General features: G+C 33.4%; 1 long non-coding RNA gene across 1 annotated transcript in view; it reads left to right on the top strand.

Annotated features, from left to right (window-relative positions):
- Positions 1–26,277, top strand: part of LOC131483773 (uncharacterized) — a 49,518-nt gene extending 23,241 nt beyond the window's left edge. The window contains exons 2-3 of the long non-coding RNA XR_009247918.1: positions 16,784–16,830; positions 26,109–26,277. This is a non-coding gene — a long non-coding RNA (uncharacterized LOC131483773). The remainder of the gene's footprint in view (positions 1–16,783; positions 16,831–26,108) is intronic.
- Positions 26,278–27,384: the final 1,107 nt, after the last annotated feature.

Genomic DNA, 27,384 nt, shown 5'->3' with positions numbered 1-27,384 from the left:
TAGTTGACCCCTAACAGATTCACTCAGCTCATTGTATTTTTTCCAATTTAGCACAGATAACATTTTATGGAATGTTTTTACAGCACATAAAAGGGCTTTCTGCTTCTCACCTTGCTATGTATGTTTCTTTGCCTTTTGTCTCCCACCTGCCAAACTCATGTCACATATTTCAGATTTTATTGGGGTAGCACCTCTCTTGTCTGTTATACAGTGTAAGTTGTAATAAGGTTTCCAGATATCTTAGGGACAAGAAAATGGAAGGTTTGCCATTATGTTCTTTTGTTTTCATTGATTATCCAACAGTTCAATATGTTTATTTTGCATATAGCCTTCCACTCAGTACTTCAGGGATCTGTTCTCCTTCTAGCCTGTGATTCTATCATCTGTTAAGAATTGAGTCCACTTGCACTCCTGGTATTAGAAAATAGAGGGAAAAGGAAGAGAGGTAGGTCACATATGAGGTATTTATGGGTTGATTCTGAAGATGACACACATCACGTCTACATGGCCACTCCTGACTGCAGGTGAGAATGGGAAATTTAATCTACTTCTATAGCCAGAAAGAAGATGTTGGTTTTGATAAGTACATTTGACATGTACTCTCTGCTGCAAGAAGACGTTATATGTAGTGTCATTCACTAGATGTAGTATGTGACTTAAGTAAACTGTAGCAAGTAGACAGGTAATTTCTCCTAGCTAAATTTAAATTTGCAAATTGTAAACTCTAAATAATGAGCAAAAATAATTAGCGTAAGTTTTTGGAACTTAAAAATTTTTTCTATTTTTTCTATATATCCATTTTCACACAGATAATTTGTATCTCTGCGTTTGTAAAATGATTTGCATTAAAATAATCTAAGTTGAATGATTTTCAGTACCAAATATCAATTGGAATAATTGTTCAAGGAGGTAGGGATTGGTTTGATGTCAAAATATATCGGGTATGGGACCAGTCATGTGGCCATCTTGTATATCCTGTTAATTCTTTGTTCTCTAAAAATTGGGTCTGTCAGAGACAGTTGAAATTGTGAAGAAACAAAACCCATTCCTGTAGCATCAAGCTACACTATTTTAATTTTTTTAATGTTTGTTTATTTTTGAGAGAGAGGAAGAGGGAGGGAGGGAGATGTGGGGGAGGGGAGGGACAGATAAAGAGGGAGACACAGAATCCAAAGCAGGCTTCAGGCTCTGAGCTGTCAGCACAGAGCCCTGTGCGGGGCTTGAACTCATGAACTGAGCTGAAGTCAGATGCTTAACTGACTGATCCACCCAGGCGACCCACCCCTCTTTTTATATGTATATTTTTACTTTGGCATATACTTATTTTTTCTACTTTCAAGGATATTTGTAGTTAGCATTATTTTCTAACCCTTTGATTATAAAAAATCTGCCATCACTCTGATAACATAAATATCAAAATAATGATTTTTATGCTGTCAGTGTTGGGGAGAATGAAATTATGATAGAAAAAATTTCAAAAGTGACTTAGTGATGTATTGATCTATTTTGTAGACTTTTGGATAAGTTACCTTGCTAGTGTGACTTCACTTATCCTGTCATAAGTGAGGTTGTTATCTTATTTTGTTTGAATTTAACTTTCTTACATATTTTATGTTACCTTATCCTGTTTTTTTAATCTGTATTTTTACATTGAGATTTTTTGTCATATATTTTATGATGCTTGCCTGGCTGCTCCTATGAGTGAGGCACCTAAAATGTGATAGGCATTCCTGTGCACAGCTGGAACTTGCCAACTGCTAGGCTGACATAAGCTTAAATGAGTGAATAGAGAACAAGTCATTCCTTTAAGCAGAGCTACACAAGTCAGTATCATTAGATCTTTTACTGACATATCCCCCTTTTTAGTAAAGTATCTCTCTGGTCCTGTGCCTTTCTTTGAATTTCTAATTTATGCTCTGTTCTGCACTTATAAGACAGTTAAAAGATTTCATTTTGCTCTGTGTTGATTACATTCAGAATCCTCAGGTGTTTATCTGTAAATGAATTCAAGTCGATCTGAAAATATTTTGTACTTCTTAGCTAATAGTAGATCATACTATTACATTGTCAATAATCTGTCTTAATTCAGTTTATTTGCAGTTCTTTTGGTTTCATTTTTGAAACATATTCAAATATTAGACTTTGGAGAGGCTAGTACAAAAGGAGTAAGGGAGATCAACCTTGTAAACTGGACAATGTTTAAATTGCAGCTTTATATGATATTAGTATATTTCATTATTCCCTTGGTTGGGTCGCAGGCTTGTAAAATTGCCTAAGTAGACCTACCACTTTCTCACATGATCAGGCAGAAAAATTCTTAGATTTTCCAGTAAATATATATTAGCTCTGTGGTACTGAGACTTTCTAATCTAAAACATAATAAATCTGTCTCTGTTTTGCTTGTATTTACATTGGGTGGCACAGGACACTCAGCTTTAATTCCAATCAGGTAGTTACACTTGTCAATATAGATCCAAGTATATATGGGATAAAAATTTCAAAGCTTGGGGCGCCTGGGTGGCGCAGTCGGTTAAGCGTCCGACTTCAGCCAGGTCACGATCTCGCGGTCCGTGAGTTCGAGCCCCGCGTCAGGCTCTGGGCTGATGGCTCGGAGCCTGGAGCCTGTTTCCGATTCTGTGTCTCCCTCTCTCTCTGACCCTCCCCCGTTCATACTCTGTCTCTCTCTGTCCCAAAAATAAATAAAAAACGTTGAAAAAAAAAAAATTAAAAAAAAAAAAAAAAAAAAATTTCAAAGCTTGCCATCATATTTGTGAAAGGTTTTCAGGAATCTATTAGGCTAAAATACACTAGCTGAAAACATTTCTATATTTCATATCAAATAATCATGGTTAAAATTTTATAAACCTCATGTTAAAACTTCCTTTGGCTTGAAGCTTTAAGGTGATGTTTTTCTTATTGTAAAATATATGAAACTATGGTGATCTAAAATGTGTTGTTATGTCATTTCATTGTCATTAAACAATTAGATATGTCACCCCTTGAAACACCATTAAGTCTTGAGCAGTACTTGGTGTAGAAACAATCTGTGACATCTCAGGTTTTCTAGCTGTTGTCACAAACAGCATGCTAAATTACTTTACCATATACTTTTTTTAAATTTTTTTTTAATGTTTATTTATTTTTGAGACAGAGACAGAGCATGAACGGGGGAGGGTCAGAGAGAGAGGGAGACACAGAATCTGAAACAGACTCCAGGCTCTGAGCAGTCAGCACAGAGCCCGATGCGGGGCCTGAACTCATGGACCGCAAGATCGTGACCTGAGCCGAAGTCGGATACTTAACCGACTGAGCCACCCAGGCACCCCACCATATACTTTTTAAAAAAAAAATTTTTTTAACGTTTATTTATTTTTGAGACAGAGAGAGACAGAGCATGAACGGGGGAAGGGCAGAGAGAGAGGGAGACACAGAATCGGAAGCAGGCTCCAGGCTCTGAGCCATCAGCCCAGAGCCCGACGCGGGGCTCGAACTCATGGACCATGAGATCATGACCTGAGCTGAAGTCGGATGCTTAACCGACTGAGCCACCCAGGCGCCCCTACCATATACTTTTTAAGTAACAGAAAGATATAGTGCTTTCAGCATCATAAAGATTTATCCTTCCTTAGGAGAGTGCTTTGTTTGTTTCATGCTTTATTACTTTCAGTGTCTGTGGACTAAAGACTATGAATATCAACAAAGCAATTCAACCTACTTTATTAAGTCTCTAAGGCAGAAAACAGTTTCAAAGTCCACAACTGGCTGTATCTCAAATTCTAGTGTTTTTTTTTTTTTGTATTTTCTAGTTGATATTAAGAGTTTCTTTCATCTTCAGTGACATTACTACATTGTCTAAACTCTCTGGATTCAATTATATTTTTTCAGTTGAATTTAGAATTAGAATAAACCCACACAGGTCTAGTTCCATTTAAAATGCTTTCTGATTCTATAAAAATTTATAATTTTGTTTAAAGTAGGTATCCGTGGGGAACAGGGGTTTGTAGAGATAAGTTATGAAAATGAACAAAAACATTAATTGCTTTGAAAGATTTTAATATTTATTGAACTTAGGTAAACACTGCATTTACTGTTCATTGTGGAAGAGAATAATAGCTAAGAAAGGGAGATAAAATGAGAGAAAAACTATACTTTCAGAAGTAGTGAAAAATAAAAGATGGCTGCAGAGGGCATGAGTATTTAGTTTTAGGCCTTGAGAATGAGAAGGGATGTTGTTTCTGAGATACCATCTATTTTTTTCACAGACACTCTCCCACTCCCTTAGGTTTTTTTCTGGCCCTAAAGGTGAATTGGATGATCAATAATATGCTTTGTAATTCAAAATAACATAATTCTTTGCTCCTTGCATTATTCTGATATTCAGAGTTGCATAAATGTTTTGAGAAGACACTTGAGTTCACAGAAAGTTGATAAGGGATTGTGTTAAAATTTGAGCCATTAGTACTAATGAGAATCAAGTAAGGGGTATGTATAGTTAAGAGGGAGAGAGAATGCCTGGACAAAAAAATAACTTGTGAGGAATTGTCCCAGTCATCATGTTATTTTTTCCCTCAATATAAATGGATGCTTTGTAGTATAAGAGGACAAGTAGAAAAAGGTTTTATTTGTGGCAAAAAGAGTGGAGATTTATCAGGAAATTCTTCAAGATTAACTACTGACTATTAATTTATATATAGAGAGAATTTTCTCTAGAGAGTTGTGCCGTGTGTTAATATTATGATTTTCTTGTTAACCATCTTTTTTCAGAATTGCAATAACAATTATTTACCTTTGTGTCTTTAAGTAACTTTGATAACACATATGTGTTTAATTTTCAAGATATATAACTAGATATATATAAGTAAACATATTTGAGTATTTTAATAATTTCTCCTTTGTACCATAATGTTAGAAAACTGATGTCATATCCTATGATCTATTGTAAAATGTGCCTCTTAAAATCTTAGTGCTATTTTTCATGAGCAGAATTATGTATGTTAAGCATGATTACTTTAGAGGCATCTAAGCCTAAAGTGATACCGTCAAGTAGTTAATAATTGTTAGTTTCAAGTTGTTAGAAATACTAACCATAAATATTCACTGCAACTTTCATAGACTGTTAGAATATATTATTAAAATGAAACACATTATATTAAAAGCCTTATAACATTAAATCTGCCCAATAAAGTACTAACATTATTCTAACTTTACATAAACATTGTTAACCCTTAAGAATTATTGCCTGTGCAAGTCTTTTGAAGAATCTAGATGCTACTATCCAACAAAAATAAGGGTGAAAATTCCAATAAAAGTAAGGATCAGAATTAAGACATAAGAATTTAGGCAGAATGAGTCTGAAATAACAATGATGTATCTATGTGGAGCTCTTATATAAGCAGTTGAAGACAGATTTACATAATCTGAATTAAAGAGTAGGTAATTCAAGTTGATTTAGGAGTTGAGACTTTAAAATATGATCTTTTTACTATATGATTTATTAGTTGGCAGAAAGAAAAATGAGTGTCCCTAGAGGGTCCTGATGAATTTCTACAGAGGGGTTGGTAAGGGTGAATTCAATCAGCAAGAGAGGAAAAAAAAAAAAGTGTCAGATAGGTAAGAGATAAAAACCTAACAAATTGAATAGGGGATTTCTAGAAAACTTAAGGACCTTGTTTTAGAAAAAAAAATTTTTAATATAATTCACTTTAAGTATATCAAAATGTGAATAAGTATCTGTTAAGGAAATAATTGCATGGAATACATCTATGACTTATAAAAGCAATACCTTGTATTATGCTAGTGTATATTTTGTTGTTAGATCATAGCAAGCTTATGATATAACTTCTCTTTTACTTAATGATATTAAGTTTTATCAGATGTTGTTTTCTGGCAAATATGGGTTTTTAAAAAATTGTCACTCAGTAATCCTATCTATAGAGTCAAGCACGTATTATCTTCATTTAGTAAGTTTCTAAAAATACTCTTATCTATGAAGTGTGTGTGTGTATACATACATATATCTATATATCTATATCTATATATATATATAGTTATTTCAGTAGTTTTACTTATTTTTGTTAAGCATCTTTATTAGTTGTATATGTTTGTATTATTTGTATATGTTTGTAACCTTTCTTAGGTTGTAAATTTCTCCTTTTGTCTATTCTTTAGAATAGTTTCACCTATATCCAAACCATCATTTTTTAAACGTGCATGGAGGCAGTCAGTGAAATAAATGGAACCATCTTTAATTCAGTTTCTTAGTTTTTCTCTGTTAATTCTTCTGTTCAGATTTTTCCAATTGATTTTCAGGTAAAAGTGAGATTTTATTTTAAAATCACCTAGAATTCAAGTAGACCCGTATGAAGTAACCACTATCTCAACAAGTTCATAAATCTGCTTCCTCTGCTCATGTTGCAGTGGTGAACCCTCCAGCTCCTGTATATCAGCTAAAATTCAAAAGTTAAATATATGCCATATGTTGTCTTTTCCAAAGTATTTAGTTATCTAGTATTGGGAAACCAAATAATCTTATTCTAATTTGTATTTCTATTTGAATAAGTGGGTAATTTATACTGAAACAGGAAAAATATAATTGCTATTGAATGTAAACCAGTATTCAGTGAATTTCTAACTACTCCATATGAGCAGTACTGCAGGAAATTTATATAGATTATCTTTAATTCTTACCATAACTTTATAAAGCAGTTATTATTATTTCTCTTTTTATAGTCATAAACTTGAAGCCCTGTGATATTAAGTAATCAGCCCAAAATATTTCACTAAAGACATATTTATTAGGCATATGACAGATGCCTGGTTTAATATGCTAAAGTCTTAAATCAATCCATTAATTTCAAATGAGTGATAATCCAGTAAAATTGTTTACCTAAAATATATCATCTCTCACCCAGTCTCCTTATACGTGACAGGGGTTGTGGATAAAAAAGGAACAAATCCTTTATCTGTTAGCAAACTTCTATTGGATAAGAAATATATATGTAATAAAAAAATTAGAGGATATTTTAAAGATTTTTAAAATACCTTAAAAAATTTTTTTAAATATATATTTTTAAATGTTTGTTTTTCAGAGAGAGAGAGATAGAGAACGAGGGAGGGGCAGAAAGAGAAGGACACACAGAATCTGAAGCAGGCTTCAGGCTCTGAGCTGTCAGCACAGAGCCAGATGCAGGGCTTGACCTCATGAACTGTGAGATCATGACCTGAGCTGAAGTCAGACACTTAACTGGCTGAGCCACCCAGGCACCCCAAAATACCTTGTAAAAAGCAATGAAAAACATTGTTTATATTTATTTAAATTGTTGTGTTATATGCAATAATAATTAAATATCATAAAGCAGCACAGAACATTGAATTATGAAAACAAATATTTTAAATCTCCCACTTTCATTTTTCAAGATTCTTTAAGAGGAAATGTGTATCTCCCCAGATATCTGAATATCAAAAAATATGTGATACATACACCTTATCAAAAGTAAGCCACTTAGTATATTTTCTTTAAAAATTCCCTTTATCTTAAATATGTATAACATTTGCATTTACAATAAACATTTGACGATTTTTCTTCCACATGCAGCTGGAATTATTTAATCAGTCTTTTGATAACTATAATTTATTTAATTTTACTAATATTCTATTATAACTTATCCTGGACATATTTGTATACTATTTTATGTAGAATTGTCTTATTTCCTTATAAAAATATTCCCAATTTAAAATTATAGAGCTAGAGGACATTGGCAATTAAAATGTTGGTACAGAGGTGCCTGGGTGACTCAGTGGATTAAGTGTGTTACTTTGGCTCAGGTCCTGATCTCATGGTTTGTTAGTTTGAGCTCCGCATTGGTCTCCACACTCACAATGTAGAGCCTGTTTGGGTTTCTCTCTTTCTCTCACTCTGCCTCTCCCCAACTCATGCTTATTCTCTCTCTCTCAAAATTAATAAATAAACTTAAAAAAATAAAATGATACATATTAAATTGGAAGCATTTGTTATATTGTCATTAGTGTTTATTTTCTCATATTTTAATCCACAAAAAATTGTATCCGTCAAAATTGCATAAACAAATACTGCATGCACCACCAAGTCCTATCCTATGTTGATAGCTGGTAGAAATGTATGCATATGTGAACCAAAGACATGTCCAACAATGTTTAGAATTAATTAAGGCCAATGTTTAGAGTAGCACCAGAATGGAAAAAAGAATTTTGAAAGTCCATCAGTAGCAAAATTAATGAATATATTTATGTAGCAATAAATATGTAGAATAATAATAATAATTGTACCAGATAATGCTAAACCAAAGTGTGGATGAATGTTAGATTAAAAAAAGCACCTCTTTATTGGTCCTCTAATATAAAGTTTACAAATGATCAAAATTACTTCATTATGATAGAAGGTGGTATCATGAACTTTATGTGAAGGGGGAAATATTAATGATTGAGAAGAACAATAGCTTTTGAGCTGCTGGTAATGTTCTGTGTCTTGACCTGGATGGCAGGTACACAAATGTGCTTTTTGAAAAATTGTGAAGATGCACACTTGTGATCATGTATTTCTGTATATATTCAAGTGATTCTGTTAAAGCATTTATTGAAACAAATGTTTTGACATTTTGTGCTTATTTAAATGCTTTTGACAGCTGAGAATTGCAAGACCTTATGATGACTTGTTCTTTCATTTTGATTTTCTCTCTTTGTATGGTTGTTAATTTCCAATGTGTTACCTCTAAGCCTTTCTCAAACTATCTTCTCATGGTGTAAATCTTATCTCCATTAATGTATTGTAATACAAATGCACATATATATTGCAACTATTAAATAAGAAAGTACAACTTTTATGTGCCTTTACAACTAATTTATTTTTGTGTGCATCTTATTCAAGTGTCTTAAGGTTGGTTCACATTCTTCTAGGGTTTAGTTGATCTTGACCCAGCTTGGCTGATCTTTATCCCAACTATGGGTCATACTTACCCATTTCTCCTATAGACCAGCTGCTCTCCTGTTTTTTTTTGATCCAGGATCATAGAGTGCAAGAGGTCAAGCCAGTTATACAGTCACATTGAAACATTCTCTTTGTTTCACATATGCTAACATCCTACTTATCAAAACAAATCACATAGACAATCTCAGTGTCAATGGGGAAGAAAAATGTGTCTCACCTAGGGCCAAGATTAGGGTGGAGCTAGTGAGAAAAAGTTGTGCAACTAAAGGGTATGATCTGTTTTTATTTAGAATTTTGGTATTTTTAAATAATTAACTTTTCTTGCATTAAATTCAGTTGTTTTAAAAATATTGTACTAAAATATGTACCTTATTATTGAGGTTTTGATCCCTCATTACATTTTGTGCCTGAGGAGAAGGCAGAGTGCCTGTCATGTCATTACCGTCACTGCCATTAGTTTAGTGAGGTGATTCCACTGAACTCTAATGATTGATACTAAAGGCACTTGACAAAGCTATGGATTACATATAATAACATATAGCATATGTACAATAATATAGGATATGTACAGTAATTAAATATATAATTAAGGTAATAAAAATAATCAGAAGGAGTGATCACAAAAATAATGTTTTATGAGCTTTATGAGTCTACAAGTGGCTTCTAAATTTCTAGCTTTAAACTTCCTAATCCAAAAATGGTTACACAGATATGTTTTATAAATTTTAAAAATTATTATAAACATTTACAATTATACACCCACACATCAGCACTTACAAAAAGTAAATAAAATGAATGCGGCTTATTATGATGTCCATACTTGCATGGGTTGATCATAAAATTGCCAGAATCTTCTTAGCACAATAATTCATGTTTCCAAGAGCAATTCCACATCCTTCCTGATGAGAGAAATGTTTTTATTTCATATGCTTTATAACTGTGCTCTCCTGGAACAACAACTTAATTATATGTATCTTGAGTAATGTTCTCATTATATATGTCAAAAAGAAAAGAAAACAGCAGTCCTACTATTTAACTCAAATGAAAATCTAAATGTGAAAGAGAAAATGCTCAGTTTCTTTTCAGTATTTGAATTGTGTTTTTCTTTTCAGCAGGATTGCTTTAGGTGTTACTGAAGCTATAAGAACTGAATGGTTTAGGGTCACACGACCACATACATTAAATATGTAATAAAATAATCTAAGAGAATTCTACAGGTTTCTGATTTTGCCCAAAAGACGACTTCACTATATACATACATATATAATAATATTATTATAATAATTATAATTATATAATTATAATTATATTATATACCTTATATAATTATTATAATTATATAATATATTTATATTATTTATTAATGATAATTATAATCAATAATTATATAATTAATTATCATTAATAATTATATAATTATTTATATTAATTACAGTTTATATTATAATTATATATAATTATAATTACATTATATATAATATAATATATAATTATAATTACATTATATATAATATAATATATAATATATTATAATTATATAATTGTAATGTATTATATATTATTATTAATTTCATGGTACAAGTACTTAAACTATATATATACACACATATATATATATGTATGTGTATATATATACATATATATGTATGTAGGTATATACGTATGTGTATGTATACGTATGTATACATATACGTATGTGTATATAATATATACGTATGTGTATATATATATACGTATATGTGTATATATATACACATATACGTATATATACACATACGTATACACATATACGTATGTGTATATATATATATTTTAAGTACCTGTACCATGAAATTAAATATAAATTTAAATTAGCTGAGAAGTCTGAAGTTGTCTTCTTTATGTTGTAATTTCCCACCTAGATTACCTACAGGTAATAATTCAGGAAGGAAATTTCTGTGTGCTTAACCTACCTGCTGGTGCTAATGCTTTGGAAGCAGAAGGGATAGTTAGTGAGTGTGGCAGTGTCAGGGAGGATCTATCCCATACCGTTCCCCAATGGCTTCCAAAAGCAGAGGAAGGACATATAAACTTGGAAACACATTTCACAGAGAGGCACTTTCTGGTAACACACATACTTTAAGCATTGTTGATACCTTCAAAAAAGAAGGTGGAGAAGAAGCATAAAAGAGATCCCAGGAATGTCCTGAATTACATATTGGATCGTGGAATAATTTAAATGAATTTCCTTAATAATTTCTTCTTATCTAATACCTGAGTGTTTTTTATACTTCATTTTGTTTTAGAACTTCTATTGGGTTATATTTATCTTTCTATTTGTCCCCAAACAACATATGTATTCTTTCATAATTTCAATTTCTACCTTAATGCTGTAAATTCTCCCCTCATATATTAGCTGAAAACCTGAATGACTGTGTGACCTGGGAGCTTTGAGAAATGAAGAAGGAAATGGTGTTATTTGTTGCTATTGTTTCTCTTTTTGATAAAATTCTTATGCAGTCTGAAATAGAATGCTGTGTCGAATGGCATCATTCTAGTTGCTTTTGCCTTATGTACGAATAAAGGATGTTGTTTGGGAAAAATCTTATTCTAGTTGCTTCTGCCTAACTTTTACCAACACCCTAATCAGTATAGTCCCAACTCACAAGACTTCTGGGTGTGACTTCCCTTGAATGCTACATAGCTTTGGTAGCAAGGAACTCCATTTACGGTGTGATTGATAGCCTATGACACTTTCTTACATGTGGAACGACTCATACAAATTAGACTCTTAAATTTTATAAAGTGAACTTCAGCTCTAATTCTATGTTTCTGGAAAATATTAGTTTTGTTTTAATTTACTAGGATTTAATTTCTGTTTGTTTTATTTTATTTTTTACTTTTATGTGTCAAATTATTGTTTAGGGCCGAAGATTTACAAAGGAATTTGTGGTTTACGAATTAGTTTAAGATTAGGATTTTCAAAGAAAATCCAAGTTGATATTCCCTACAATGTTGTATCACATTCTTCATGTTTGCTCCAATATCTTTCTAATGATGTTGATCATGACCTCCCTTTTTAAAAATATTTTTTAAGTACATTTATTTATTTTGAGAGAGAGAGCAGGAGAGGGGCAGAAAGAGAATCCCAAGCAAGCTCTGCACCCTCAGCACGGAGCCAGACATGGAGCTCCAACCCAAGAACCATGAGATCATGACCTGAGCCGAAACCAAGAGTCAGACAGTTAACTAACTGAGCCACCCAGGCACCCCAGATCATGGTCTCTCTTCTAAACAGATTAGCCTTATTCCTCTCAATCCACTTACCATGTAGTATTTTTTTCTTCCATTAGATCTATTATTTCCTGTCATTTAAATGATATCCTTAGTTATTAATTTTTAATTGTCTATTGACTTCTGCTAGAATGTAAGATGGTAGCTGTTTATATTGCTTTTGTTTTCTGATCTGTGTCAATTTCCTTGGTCGGGGAAAGTTATAGTAGGTTATCAGTATGTTTTAATGAGTAAGTAAAAACATCTAGTCTCGTTTTGAATCTGGAGTTTTATAATTTTTCATTTGCATAGTAGCTAACTCTATTCATTTTTTAGAGCAATGTAACAAATATTGAAACAGCATCAAAAATTGACCTCTTAAATCAGCAGTATGTCATCACATAGGCATTTATCCCAAACTTATTTCTTACTATGTGCTTTCCCCCAAAATTAAACAGAACTGGAAACAGAACTTTTTAGAAAATAAATCCATTGGTATGAACTTCAGTACATTAAAACTTGTGTTCTTTAAAAGGAACAAACCATCATCCGTTTGATTATAATTTGCTTTATGAGTAGCATAGAATTATTGCCTTGGGATTCTTTATTCTTGTAGCCAGCCTTGTCTTGATCAATAGGCTTCCCTTAGAGGGATCATTAGAACACAAGTTGACATTCATTAGTATTTAAAAGATGAACAACATAATACATTTTCTTTGTGTTCAACAATCTGGTATTATTTACTTCGATATGCAAACTAAATCACAGCAAAAAATAAATACATGACTATACTTTTCTATGTTCTAGATTTAACAGTGCAAATATGGCTCTATTGGGCTTAACCCTATATTAAAATGATTTGATAGTTTAGCCAGAGCATCATATTCTGAGGACATAAATATAATTCATCTAATTCTGAGTTTGTTATTAGACTGTAGTTCTTGTGAAAGGAAGTGACATTATTTGACCTCACAATAGGTACATTAGGGATGAATGTTCCATTTGAGCTTGTATTGTTCTGATAATTTATATTTAACTTTAGTAAGTGATTCCTTAATCCTTTAAAAATATTGGCTATCCCCCTTGCAGGGAAAAAATAAAAGTATACTATATATCAAACCTATATTCTTGAGAAAAAGGCAACAGGCAATTTCTTTTGGTAATGTTAAATACAGTGATGTGGGAAAGAAAAAAAATTAAAAATGTATAGTTACCACACAAAGTTTGCAAGGTTTCTTAATTTTAAACACAGTTTAGCTAACAAGCTGCACAAAGAAATATTGAACACAATATCAAAATTATTTAGTGTTAGTTATTTCTTAAACAAGGGCGATTTTGAATATTTCAAATGTTTTTGACTTCCACCATTATTTTTTTAATCAGTAAAAAATTAAAATTTTCAATTTTTTAAAGTAAATACTTTTTCAACATATAGTCCTGTGAGCTTGTACACATAAATACAATAAACACTACAAAAACAGGATACAGAATAATTCCAACACTCCAAATAATTCTGTGGTGTTCCTTTATATTCAAATCTTTTTTCCACTCCTAAATCATGGCAACTAGTCTGTTTGTAGTTACCCTATTTTTTACTTTTCCAGAATGTCACAGATATGGAATGAGGCAGTAATCAGTCTTTTGAGACTGGGTTCTTCTATTTAGCGTAATTCATTTGTGATCTGTGTTGTTGCATAAAGCATTAGTTCATTTCTCTTTATTGCTAACTAATATTCCATCGTGTGACTATATCACAGTTTCTCCATTTACCAACTGGGTGGTTTTCAGGGAAAGTGTGATTATTGACAGTATACACATTTGCATACAAGCTTTTATTTGAATCTGAGTTTTTATTTGTGTAGCATAATCATCTGGAGGTATGATTGTTGGAACATAAGTGTATGTTTCAGTTTTCCAATGTGGTTGTACCCTCAGGAGCGATATCTGTGTGATCCCATTGCTTCATGGGCTAGCCTACAGTTGGTTTTCTCAGTATTTTTAATTGTAGCTATTCTAATAGGTGTTTACTGGTCTCTCACCATGGTTTTGATTTTTATTTCCCTAATGACAAATTATGTTCAGCATCTTTTCATGTGCATTTTTTTAATACACATTTTTTCATTGGTGGAGTGTCTAGTTACATCATTTGCAAATTTTTGTAGGGTTGTTTTACTTACTGTTGAGTTTTTTTTAATTCTTTATACATTCTGAAAACAAATTATTTGCTATGTGGTTTGTAAGTTTTTTTTTCCCAGTCCCTGGGTTGTCTATATAATTTCTTAACTTCGTCTTTCACAGAAAAAATATTTTCATTTTTTATGAAATTAAATTTATCATGTTTTTTTCTTTTTATGCACCATGTTTTTGATATTAATTCTAAGAAAACTTTATCCTATGCAGGGTCACAAATGTTCTCTGAAGTGTTTTTATATTTACATCTGTGACACATTTTGAGTTATTTTATATGGTATAAAGCGTAAGTCAAGCTGTTTCTCCTTCTCTTTTCTTCTTTTTCTTCCTTTTCATTATTATTATCTGCATATTAATCTTCATCTTCTTTTAAAATATGGAGGTCCTGTTGTTCCAACACCATTTGTTGAAAGACCATCCTTTCTTCGTTAGGTTACCCTGGACTTTTTGTCAAAAATCTGTTAACCTTGTTTGTGTGGGTCTATTTCTGTATTTTCTGTTCTGTTTGATTTGTCTTCCTGTTTATCTTTTTAACATTTTACTAGCTTGAGTAAGAACTTTATAACAACTCTTAAAATCAGGTAATGTGTGCAGTAAATTTGCTGCCTTAATGATGTACCACAAACTGTAGGGCTTGAACAACAGAAATTTATTGTCTCACAGTTCTGGAGGCTAGATATCTGAAATCAAAACAGGGTTAAATGCAGTAAAGGCTGTGAGGACAGGATCCATTACAGGTTACTCTCCTTGGCTTGTAGATAGTTTTCTCCTGGTGTCTTCATATCATTTTTCCTTTAGGTATTTTCTGTCTCTGTGTCCACATTTCCTCTGTATATAAAGGACACCCAGTCATGCTGGCTTGAGCCCAGCCTAATGACCTCATTTTAACTTGGTTGCCTCTGTAAAGTTTCTATTTCCAATTAAGGTCATATTCTGAGGTACTGAGGGGTTTAGGACTTCAACATATGTATATATATTTTTTGGAGGTAGAGGAAGCAGTATTCAACCCATAACACTTTGAATACACCAACTCTGTTCTTTCACACTTACTTTTAGATAATCTAGTTACATTTACTTACACAACTTTTGGGGATCAACTTATCTATTTCAACAAAGAATCATGCTGTGATTTAGATTGGGATTACGTTGTCTACCGATCAATTTAGAATATTTGACCTCTTAACTATAATGAGTCTTTCAGATTCATTAACATATTTCCTTACATTTATTTCCATTTGTTGAGATATTATATCAGTAATTTGCAAATTTCAGCGTACAGATTTTAGACATATTTGATTTGATTTAAAACTTTCTTTTGGAGGGGAAGCTGGGTAAAATGATGATACTTTAGTTTTCAGTGTTCATTGCTAATGAACAGAAGTATGATAGATTTTTTTCTATATTGATCCTATGCCTTTGTGACATTGTTCAACTCATTTACTAATGCTGAGAGAGTTTGTTGTTGTTTAATAGGTGCCTTGGGATTTTCTATATTGACAATCATGTTGTCTGTAAATAGGATTTTTATTTATTCCTTTAAAATCTAAGCACTGTTAAATTCTTCTTCTCGACTTATTGTAAATGCCAGAACTTTCAGTGTGATAGTAAATAAGGGTGATGAGAGTTAGCATCCTTGCCAATAGAGGAAAATTATTTTGTTTATTACCATTAGGTATGATGTTAGTTATATAGATTATTTGTAGCTGTTTTTTATTGAATAAATTTCTATAGATTATTTGTAGCTATTTTTTATTGAATAAGTTTATTTTTACTTCTTAGTAAAATTTTTAACATCAAAGAATATTGTGTTTATTAAATATATTTTCTCCATTTGTTAATATAATTATCTTTATTTTTTTAACATGAGTCATTTTGTGTCATGAAATACATTAATTTTTGAGTATTGAACCAACTTTGTGTTGGTGAGATAGATTATACATGATTGTGATGTATTATTATTATTATTATATATTGCAGGGTTCAAATTGTTGATACACTGTTGAGGATTTTTGCATCCATATTTATGTTGGATATTAGTTTTATTTTCTTGTGTTACCTTTGTGTTATTTCAGGATAGAGTTAATGATGGACTCATTAAACTGAGTTGGCAGTTTTTATCTTCTTTGAAGAGATTGTGAGGAATTGTTATTTCATTCTTATAAATGCTTAGTAGAAATTACCAGTGAAACCATATACTCCTGAAGTTTTTCTTTCTGAAGATTTGAAACTACTAATTTATTTTTTTAATACCTGGATGAATATTTAGAATATATATTTCTTTTTGAATAATATTTGAAAATGTGTGTTTTTAGGGGATTTTTTCATTTCATCTAAGTTGTTCAACATAAAGTTGTTTTTGTTTCCTTATTATACTTTCAGTGTCGGAGGAGTGAATAATGATGCCCCAGATTTCATTCCTGAATTTGGTAAAATGAATCTTTTCTCTTTTTCCTCTGTCAGTTTAGCTAAAATACTAAAATGTTAATTAAAATTGGGGTGCCTGGGTGGATTAGTTGGTTGAGTGTACAATTCTTGTTTTTGGCTTAGGTCATGACCTAACAGTTCATGTGTTCGGGCCCTGCATTGGACTCTGCACTAATAGCACAGAGCCTGCCTGGGATTCTGTCTCTCACTATCTTTCTGCCCCTTACCCACTCACTATCTGTCTCTTTCTCTCAAAAATAAAATAAACATGAAAAAATATAAATTATTTGTTAAGACTTGTTACAACAATAAGCTTCTGAATCAATAAAATCTTAATCATAGAACCAATAAAATTGCCGATAAATACTTGAAGAACTATTATTAAACATTTATACATATAAAATTTAAGTTGAAACATTATTTTCATCTATGCATATATAAACATTTTTAAATTCCATTGTTTGTGAAAGTGGAGGCTCTTATATTGAAAACATATATAAAGCAATTTTTTTTTAGAAAGAGAGTAGGGGAGGGGCAGAGGGAGAGGGAGAGAGAGAATTTTAAGCAGGCTTCATGCTCAGTGCAGAGCCTGATGCAGGGCTTGATCTCATGACCCTGATATCATGGCCTGAGCTGAAATCAAGAGTCAGATGCTTAACTGACTGAGCCACCGAGGTGCCCCAAAGCAGTGTTTTATTTTTTATTTTTTTATTTTTTATTTTTTCAATATATGAAATTTATTGTCAAATTGGTTTCCATACAACACCCAGTGCTCATCCCAAAAGGTGCCCTCCTCAATACCCATCACCCACCTTCCCCTCCCTCCCACCCCCCCATCAACCCTCAGTTTGTTCTCAGTTTTTAAGAGTCCCTTATGCTTTGGCTCTCTCCCACTCTAACCTCCTTTTTTTCTTTTTTTCCCCTTTCCCTCCCCCATGGGTTTCTGTTAAGTTTCTCAGGATCCACATAAGAGTGAAAACATATGGTATCTGTCTTTCTTTGTATGGCTTATTTCACTTAGCATAACACTCTCCAGTTCCATCCACGTTGCTACAAAGGGCCATATTTCATTCTTTCTTATTGCCACATAGTACTCCATTGTGTATATAAACCACAATTTCTTTATCCATTCATCAGTTGATGGACATTTAGGCTCTTTCCAGAATTTGGCTATTGTTGAGAGTGCTGCTATAAACATTGGGATACAAGTGCCCCTATGCATCAGTACTCCTGTATCCCTTGGGTAAATTCCTAGCAGTGCTACTGCTGGGTCATAGGGTAGGTCTATTTTTAATTTTTTGAGGAAGCTCCACACTGTTTTCCAGAGTGGCTGCACCAATTTGCATTCCCACCAACAGTGCAAGAGGGTTCCCGTTTCTCCACATCCTCTCCAGCATCTATAGTCTCCTGATTTGTTCCTTTTGGCCACTCTGACTGGCGTGAGGTGGTATCTGAGTGTGGTTTTGATTTGTATTTCCCTGATGAGGAGTGACGTTGAGCATCTTTTCATGTGCCTGTTGGCCCTCTGGATGTCTTCTTTTTTTTTTTTTAATGTTTATTTATTTTTGAGAAGAGAGAGACAGAGCATGAACGGGGGAGGGTCAGAGAGAGGGAGACACAGAATCTGAAACAGGCTCCAGGCTCTGAGCTGTCAGCACAGAGCCCGACGCCGGGCTGGAACCCACGGACTGCAAGACCATGACCTGAGCTGAAGTCGGCTGCTTTAACTGACTGAGCCAACCCACCACCCCTGGATGTCTTCTTTAGAGAAGTGTCTATTCATGTTTTCTGCCCATTTCTTCACTGGGTTATTTGTTTTTTGGGTGTGGAGTTTGGTGAGCTCTTTATAGATTTTGGATACTAGCCCTTTGTCCGATATGTCATTTGCAAATATCTTTTCCCATTCCGTCGGTTGCCTTTTAGTTTTGTTGGTTGTTTCCTTTGCTGTGCAGAAGCATTTTATCTTCATAAGGTCCCAGTAGTTCATTTTTGCTTTTAATTCCCTTGCCTTTGGGGATGTGTCAAGTAAGAAATTGCTACGGCTGAGGTCAGAGAGGTCTTTTCCCCAAAGCAGTGTTTTAAATATGCTGATCAGTTAATTCTACAATTTCACTTTTATCATTTATTAAAAAATGTTTTTAATGTTTATTTTTGAGAGATAGAAACAGAGTGCAAGTGGGGGAGGGGCAGAGAGAGAAGGAGACACAGAATCTAAACAGGCTCCAGGCTCTGAGCTGTCAGCACAGAACCTGAAGTGGGGCTCGAACTTGGGACCAGCGAGATTATGACCTATGCTGAAGTCGGACACTTAACTGACTGAGCCACCCAGGTACCCCCAATTCCACTTCTTGTAATCAATTCTAAGGAAGCCTTAGAAATATTTATGCATCAGTAAGTTTGTATTAGTATTATTTTGAGAGAAAAATTTTTAAGAAACTAAAAATTAAGCTCTAGGGAAAGCTTAGCACAGGAAAGAATATTTTGTATAATGGTTTTGTTGTGTCAATTTAGCAAGGATGAATTATAGTTCATAGAACTCTCTCTCTCTCTCTCTTTTTTTTTAATTCTTCTGGTGAGAGTGGCCACAAAGGAGATTCTCAAAGGATCTGGAAGGTAGAAAAGGAGCATCCATTTTGTGGCTCACATAACGTTGTTGCTGATTACCTGCTTGGTATGAAACATACCTGGGATCACAGATACCCTTTCTTGGAGTTAAACTTTTCATTTTAATGCTTAAATTGCTTCAAAATCCAGATCATGGTAAAATAAGGATGTCTGTAAAATACTTTACAATACATTAAATTACCCCAAGTTATCAAAAATTATATGATATTTCAGTTATAAGAAATTTATTATACTAATACCAAAATTAAAAAGGTAACACTAATTTCCCAAGATACAGTTTATTCTATATAGCTGGTGTCCAGAGGTTTAGGATTCAGAGCGGCAGCTGGAAATCAACTCTCCAATTTGTTTCTGGATGACTTGGTAATAAAGCAACCCATAGTACCACTCTGACCTCTGATATATCACACAATGACCAAGATAACTAGAGCTCTGGAAATAGCAAACAGAAGAGTGGTTTCTGTTGGGGGTGGGGGGGCAGGATTTTAAGGAAAATGTGGGTGGCTTAGAACGTAGAAAGTTTGACAAATTAAATTTAATACATAAGTGTTCATTGTTCACTTGATATCCAAACAAAGTATATGTGGTGAGTCAGTCACTCTTGACATAGCCTCAGTATGGCTTATAGTTACTCTGTCTTCCTCTGGGTCCCTCTTCAGCTTCCTGACTCCTGGATTGGGTATGTGGGTTTAGATTCATTAGGAAGTTCCCTGGATTCTGCAACACTCTTTTTACCAAGGTTATAGAACAGACACAGGTTTCAATCTATCCTCATACAGTTCATGCTTAGGGCTGCAGCTTGCTCATGATCTCTTTCTGAGTACATGCCTGTCTCCATTATCAGACACAAAGCCAATTGCCTTGCAGACCTTGATGATCCACGTCTCACATTTCGTAAGCCAACTCCCCATACAAGATAGATAAATGATACATACAAACATACATATATAGGAATCTAGATATACATTTATTGATAACATCTCCTACTGGCTCTGTCTCTGTGGTTGAATGCTGATTGATATATTATCCAAGCAATGATATTTTTATTTATTTTATTTTATTTTTTAATTAGGCTTAACACCCAGCACAGAGCCCAACGTGGAGCTTGAGTTCACGACCGTGAGATCAAGAGTCAGGCACTCAACCGATTAAGCTATCCAGGTGCCCCACAAGCAATATTTTCAAAGGAATGTTACTGATAAAATACTTAGTGAGAATATAGCAGGAAAAGTGTCATATGAAGGATGATTCCTGAAGGATCTAGAGCCAATTTGAGGAAATTAAATTTAGCACAATGTTAGGAGTATTTGCTTTGGGTTGAATAATGCCCTGCTCAAATTCCTATGTTGAAATCCTAACCAATCCCTTTTGTACCTCAGAATTAGACCTTATTTGGTGATAGAGTCTTTGCAGATGTAATCTAGTTAAAATGAGGTCATTAGGATGGACCTTATAAAAAAGGGAAGTTTGAAGACAACATACACAGTGAGAATGCTGTGTGAATCTCAAGGCAGAGATTTGGGTGGTGCGTCTATCAGCCAAGAAAGACCAAAAAAATGGCCAGCCAGTTACCTGAAAAAGAGTGAGGCAAAGAATACATTGTTCTTCACGGTTCTCAGAAGAAATCAACCTGCTTAATCCCTGATTTCTACTTCAGAACTGTAAAACAATAAATTTCTGTTGTTTAAACCATGGTACCTTGTTAAGGCAGCTCTAGCAAACAAAACTTTATGGATTCTTAAATTATACTTTTGAAACAGTTTTTTTGCTAAGTGTATGTCAAGGAGCACAGTTTTATTTTACAGTTTCAAGAATGAAAGTAATGTTGATTGACTTGATGTTTTATTAAGTGCTGCTAGAAAACAATAGAATTCTGGCAAATATTTGATAGTGGAGAATTTGTTATTTTCCTGAAAGAGAATTTTTCACAGCATTGGCATATTCATATAAACAAAGTGTGGGCCCCTACATAATTCACTTTAAGCAGAGTATATTTAGTAATGTCATAAAATATTGACATTTAAGTCAATTATTTGTTCTTTGTTTCCTCTAGTTAGGCCCCTTTGTTTTGTACTACTTTTGCTGCCATGCTAAAATTACCTACATTGTTATGATTTCTTATTAAATGACAAGACGTTTTAAAACACTTCTGCACACCTTTAAGGAAGGCATGAAACTTTTCGTCAGATTTGTTGTTAGTAGTAAGCATTATCGGGCCTCTAGATTGGCTTGCTTTTTTGTATGTTTGTTCTCATTTTTGCTTTTTGATACTTTATGAATCTTATTCAAGGTGTGTGTTTGTGTTTCTAGAATTCTGATCCTCAAATCCAGGTTCTCTCTGCTTCGAATATTAAGTTAGATCTCTGAAAGTTACACTTTAGGTATGTTGCTCCAAATTTGTCCATAACAATAACTTGTGTCTAATAAGTTCTGGTTTACTCTCTGCTTTGATTATGAAGATAATCTGTAGGAGGTCTAACAACTGTCTGATGATGACTGTTTTGTAAGGAATATAATTATGTTACTTGAAAAGCTTTTGTTTTTCCTTCTGATGATCAAGTCTGGTGCAGACACAGAATAACAGCACAGAGAGATGTATAACGTGAAGATGTATTGTGCTCACATGTCCTAGAAGAGGAAGGTACTGCATTCCCAGAGGACCAAATGGAGGGTACCCAAAACCCTAAGCATAGTCTGAGTGCAAGAGACAGCAAGAGAGAACGAGAATGAAAGAGACAGAGAGAGAGGGCTAAAAAACCGGTAGGCGACAGCTATCATTGGGGGTCGAGGGTGGAATGACACTGTAGCATGTGGACAGCATGCTTGTTGGTTGATTAAATGTACTGCCCCAACAGGAAGGAGCTGTCTTTGGGGAAAATAGAAATGTCATCATGAGGCTTATTGCTTGGTACAAATGTTTAATCTGTTGAGTGTGGAGCAGACTCAGTGAAATTAGGTGAAGAGTCAAAGAGAAGTGGGCAGGGGAGAGACACTGAGGAAACATTTTACCCTTATATGACAGTGACAAAGTTCAAGGCCTTTGCATATACCATCAACTTAAAATAAGGTAATGTGGTGTAGGCTTTAAATCTAGTGACTGGTGTTCTTATAAGGAAAGAGGGATTTGCACATACAGTGACATACATACACACTGATAGAAGATTGCTATGAAAAAAGTGAGAAATTAGAGGGCTGCAGCTATAAGCCAAGGAATGTCAAGGATTGCTAGCAACCACCAGAAGCTAAGAAAAGGAAGGACCAACAGAGCATTCTACTCATGAAGTACAGGGAACTGTGAACCTTGCTTGAAGCCATTCTGAGCTGGTGTGCAGATTTTTTCTAGATTCCAATGAAAAGCAAACCCCTGGGTTGTGCCTCCAAGTAGAGATTGAGATAAGGCTATTCTTTGAATGGGGAAGTTCCTCCTGGGAACTTTATAGAGATTTAGAAACCCCTGAAGGTTGGCTATGGAATTCCAGAGCAAGCCTATGTATGGTCCAGGAGATTCCATTCACAGGTCCCAGCACTAAGAAGGAAGACACGGTAGTGTCCCTCAGAATTTCTTCTCAATGCCTGTGGCTCCTTGTGTATCCTCATGGTGATGGTGGATTCCCCTGAGCCATGAACAGCATGAAGCTTGGAAAAGAAGAAGTGTGAGAGCAAGCCAGGCTGCTAATACTCAACTGGACCTTCTGAAGCACTCAGTGGTATTATTTTTGCAGCTACATTTCCTTTGGTTTTAAAAAAAAACAGAGTCTGGTGTTTCATTATAAAAAATATACGGCATGGGGGTGCTTGGGTAGCTCAGTTGGGTAAGCATCTGACTCTTGATTTCAGCTTAGGTCATGATTTCACAGTTTGTGAAATAGAGGCTCACGTTGGGTTCTGTGCTGTCAGCTGCTTGGGATTCTCTCTCTCTGTCTCTCTCTCTCTGTCTCTTTCTCTCTCTCTCTGTCTCTCTCTCTCTCAAAAACATTTAAGAAAAAAGGCAGAAGAGTCAAGAACCATTTCAGTTTGACAGTTAAGGATAATTTATACTACAAAGGATAAGGGAAAAAAGTTAAAAATGGTGTTAAATTTAGTTAATTAATAGAAAGGGATGTTAATAGAGATAATGTCAAGTTACTCAATATTTTTTTTTGGTTATGTAAGAAGAATAATCATTAGGTAAAATTGATTGACGTGAATTTAAAAAACAAAATGGAAATGGAGACAGCCCATGAATAAAATCAAAGTGTAAGAATGCTGACCACAAAAAGATCTTATTAATATGGAAGCTGAAAGTTGATTGATATTGCTTTATGCTCACAGTGTTGAAAACATGAACTATAAGGTGTCTTTGCAAAATGTGCTTCTGTTCGTTTCTTAGGTTTAGTTATAAAAGAAAAAATAATTGTAGGCATAGTACGATTTTGTAAATGAATGGCTTTTATTGAACTATGAAGAATCTCTGCATACCATAGCCAGTCCTATCTTGAATAGGATACTTAAAGACCCAATCATATGCCCATGAATGCTTGAAATTTTACTGGACAATTGAGAATTAATCCTTGACTACTTTGGCTTCCACTTTCTTATTCATTAGAATAAAGATAGCAAAAGTGAAAGAATGAGTCTATCAATATATGGGTGCAAATGTGTGTACATATATCCACATCCACAAATTCATTTCAAAATATGAAACAGTGAATTAAGTTGTGTTGTATTCACAATGGTAAGATCTTTGTACATAAAGGGGTCACAGTTGCTTGACAGACACAAATATAAATTAAAAAACCCGTAGAGACAAATGCATTAACAAAAGTATGTTCAGTGTTCTATTATAATGTAAAGAGGGCTCAGATCTCTTTTGGGGGTCAATTAGGAAATTTTCACCATGGCAGAGCAAATGATTTGAACACATATCTGCTTGCTTTCAATCTGTCTGTTCTGGATTCCGTAAGTACAGAAGCCATGCCTCTTCTGTCTATTATACTCAGTGTGTGTACTGACCTGTCAAATAGCTATTCAGTATTTATGATGTAGGTGAATAAATCATCTAAAAGGAATTTGTAGTATATTGGAATGTGGGCTCCTATAATTTCGTTTTTTTTAATTAAGTTTTTCTCACTAACTTCTGAATCAGTTGAAGCTTTTATTACTATGTACTATGATTATAGCAGGAAGTCCTCTTGTTATTTCTCTTTTATCTGCTGAACAATAGCTGTTTTTACTGCATACATAATGTAAAAAATTGGTTTAGGTGATAGGCTATTAATGTACTACATTTTACATTTCCTAATATATATCACACTATGTTTTCCCTGAATCCCTTAATTCTAACCAAATAGCTTTTCTCATTTTCCCAGTTCAAAGCTACATATATTTATTTCTCTCGAACATTTTTCATTAACGTTCCTTTTTTTTTTAAATTGTGTTTTGTTTTTTTACTCACCAAAAATCCTCCTGTCTGTCAAGAACTGGTTAAGGTCTTGCTTCCAGAAAAACCTTCCTCAACATGCTCTAGTGATCCAATTCTTAAACTTACCAAATTCTCAAAATTTCTCTATCACTGGTAGTTTATACCATTTACTTTATCATCTACTGTGTTGGATAATTATCTTCTTAAGCGTAGGGCCTATATCCTCCACCAAAATGTGTTTTTAACACAAATAAGGGATTTTTATTTGTATAACATAAAGACTTAAGGTATTTAATTAAATAGTATTGAACTGCTTGAGCTAAAATTTGAATTTTTAAGTTAATGAAAGAACTTAAAATATCATGCAACCTTAAAGCCCATCATCTATACTTTTATGGGAGAAAGCAAGAACTTTCATGGGCAACACATATCAGATTTCTTCTCACACATAAAGTTTAAGATGTCCTTAATTGTACTAAAAGGATTAAAGATTTTACTTTACTTTGAAGTATAGATTTTACAGGCTCACTCATGGCCTGTTCATATTCCTAAAGGGTATTTTACAAATATGTATTAAATGAATCAATTATTTTATATTTTCTAGTTTTAAGAGCTAGGGCATCTTTAGTGCAAATTATTTATTAAAATTGGTCATTTTTGAACTACATTTCAATAGTATATTGATTCAAAATAGTAACTAGACAAATCAGTCATCCAAAGTGCTAAAAACATTTCTTTTACCTTAATATTAATTAGACAGGAGAATTACAAAATGTTGGACTTCTATGACAACATGTCTAATATGTCAACACTGACATTTCTTTGGACTTTGTGTTTGATGATCAAACAAAATATTTTCAATATTAAATACATCATCTTTGACTTTAAAATTTAACTGATAGCATTTATGATTGTATAAGTGGTAAATAAAAGAATTTTTTAAAGTAGTTCAGAAAATTCTTCCACAATCACACTATTTTTAGTCAAAATCTCACTATTAATGAAAATCAGGTGATTTTTGATAACTACAAGGTAGTGGTTTTCATATTTTCAAAAGCAAAATACTTCAGATAAAATTACGCTGAAGCCTTTGTTATAAAATAGTTGATATTCTGGTCAATAGCATGGGGAAAAACTGTTATTAATTTAATACTTTAAGTTTATTTAGAATTTCAAAATTCTGTTAAAAGTTAAAAGAAATTAATTTTTAATAAAAACTATACTAAAAATTTTTTTAATGTTTATATTAGAGAGAGAGAAAATGTGTGAATGGAGGAGGGGCAGAGAGAGATGGAGACAGAATCTGAAGCAGGCTCCTGCTCTGAGCTGTCAGCACAGAGACCAATGGTGTGGCTTGAACTTTTGAACCACAAGATCATGACTTGGGCTGAAAATGGATGCTTAACTGACTGAGCCACCCAGGCACCCCTAAAAACTACTATATTAAAAAAATAATAAAAAATAATAATAAAATAAAAACTACTATATTAATGTAAACCTTGTGTTTATTTTATTGTATAAGTATTGTATATATCATATACAAGTATTTCCAGAAAAAATTCAGTGTTAAATACATTTTGTTACTTAATACATAAGTATTTTGTATTATTCTGTTTCTTATTTTAATATATAAAGTTATCTTAAATGTTGCAGGCTTGCATGTTACTGTGCATTTATCCATTCACTTTATTTTATTAGTATATATGCACGTTTATGAAAAGAAGTGGCAAATACTCAAAATTTTCCATGTATATTATTTTATATTTAATTATTTTTGAGTATAGTTGACAATGTTACATTAGTTTCTTTTTGTAAAGTGTAAACTTTTATTTATCTATTTTTCAAGTTTCTATTAAAATTCTACTTAGTTAACATATAGTGTAATGCTAGTTTCAGGAGTAGAATTTAGTGATTCATCACTTACATATAGCACACAGTGCTCATCAAAGCAAGTGCCCTCCTTAATACCCATCACCTTTTAACCCATTCACCTGTCCACCTCCCTTTTAGCAATCTTCGGATGTCCTTTGTAGTTAAGAGTCTGTTTTATGGTTTGCCTCTCTCTCTCTCTTTTTTTCCCCACTCTGTTCATCTTTGTTTCTTAAATACCACATATGAGTGGAATCATTTGGTATTTGTCTTTCTCTCACTGTCTTATTTCACTTAGCATAATATACTCTAGCCATATCATTGCAAATGGCAAGATTTCATTCTCTTTTATGGCTGAATAATAGTCCATTGTATGTATATACCACAGCTTCTTTTTTTTTTTTTTTTTTTTAAATTTATTTTTGGGACAGAGAGAGACAGAGCATGAACGGGGGAGGGGCAGAGAGAGAGGGAGACACAGAATCGGAAACAGGCTCCAGGCTCCGAGCCATCAGCCCAGAGCCTGACACGGGGCTCAAACTCGCGGACCACGAGATCGTGACCTGGCTGAAGTCGGACGCTCAACCGACTGCGCCACCCAGGCCGCCCCTATACCACAGCTTCTTTATCAGTTCATTAGTTTGTGAACATTTGGGCTCTT

Source organism: Neofelis nebulosa, chromosome 1 (genome assembly GCF_028018385.1).
Source record: "Neofelis nebulosa isolate mNeoNeb1 chromosome 1, mNeoNeb1.pri, whole genome shotgun sequence".
Lineage (NCBI taxonomy): Eukaryota > Metazoa > Chordata > Mammalia > Carnivora > Felidae > Neofelis > Neofelis nebulosa.
This window is presented reverse-complemented; position numbering and strand designations above follow the sequence as displayed.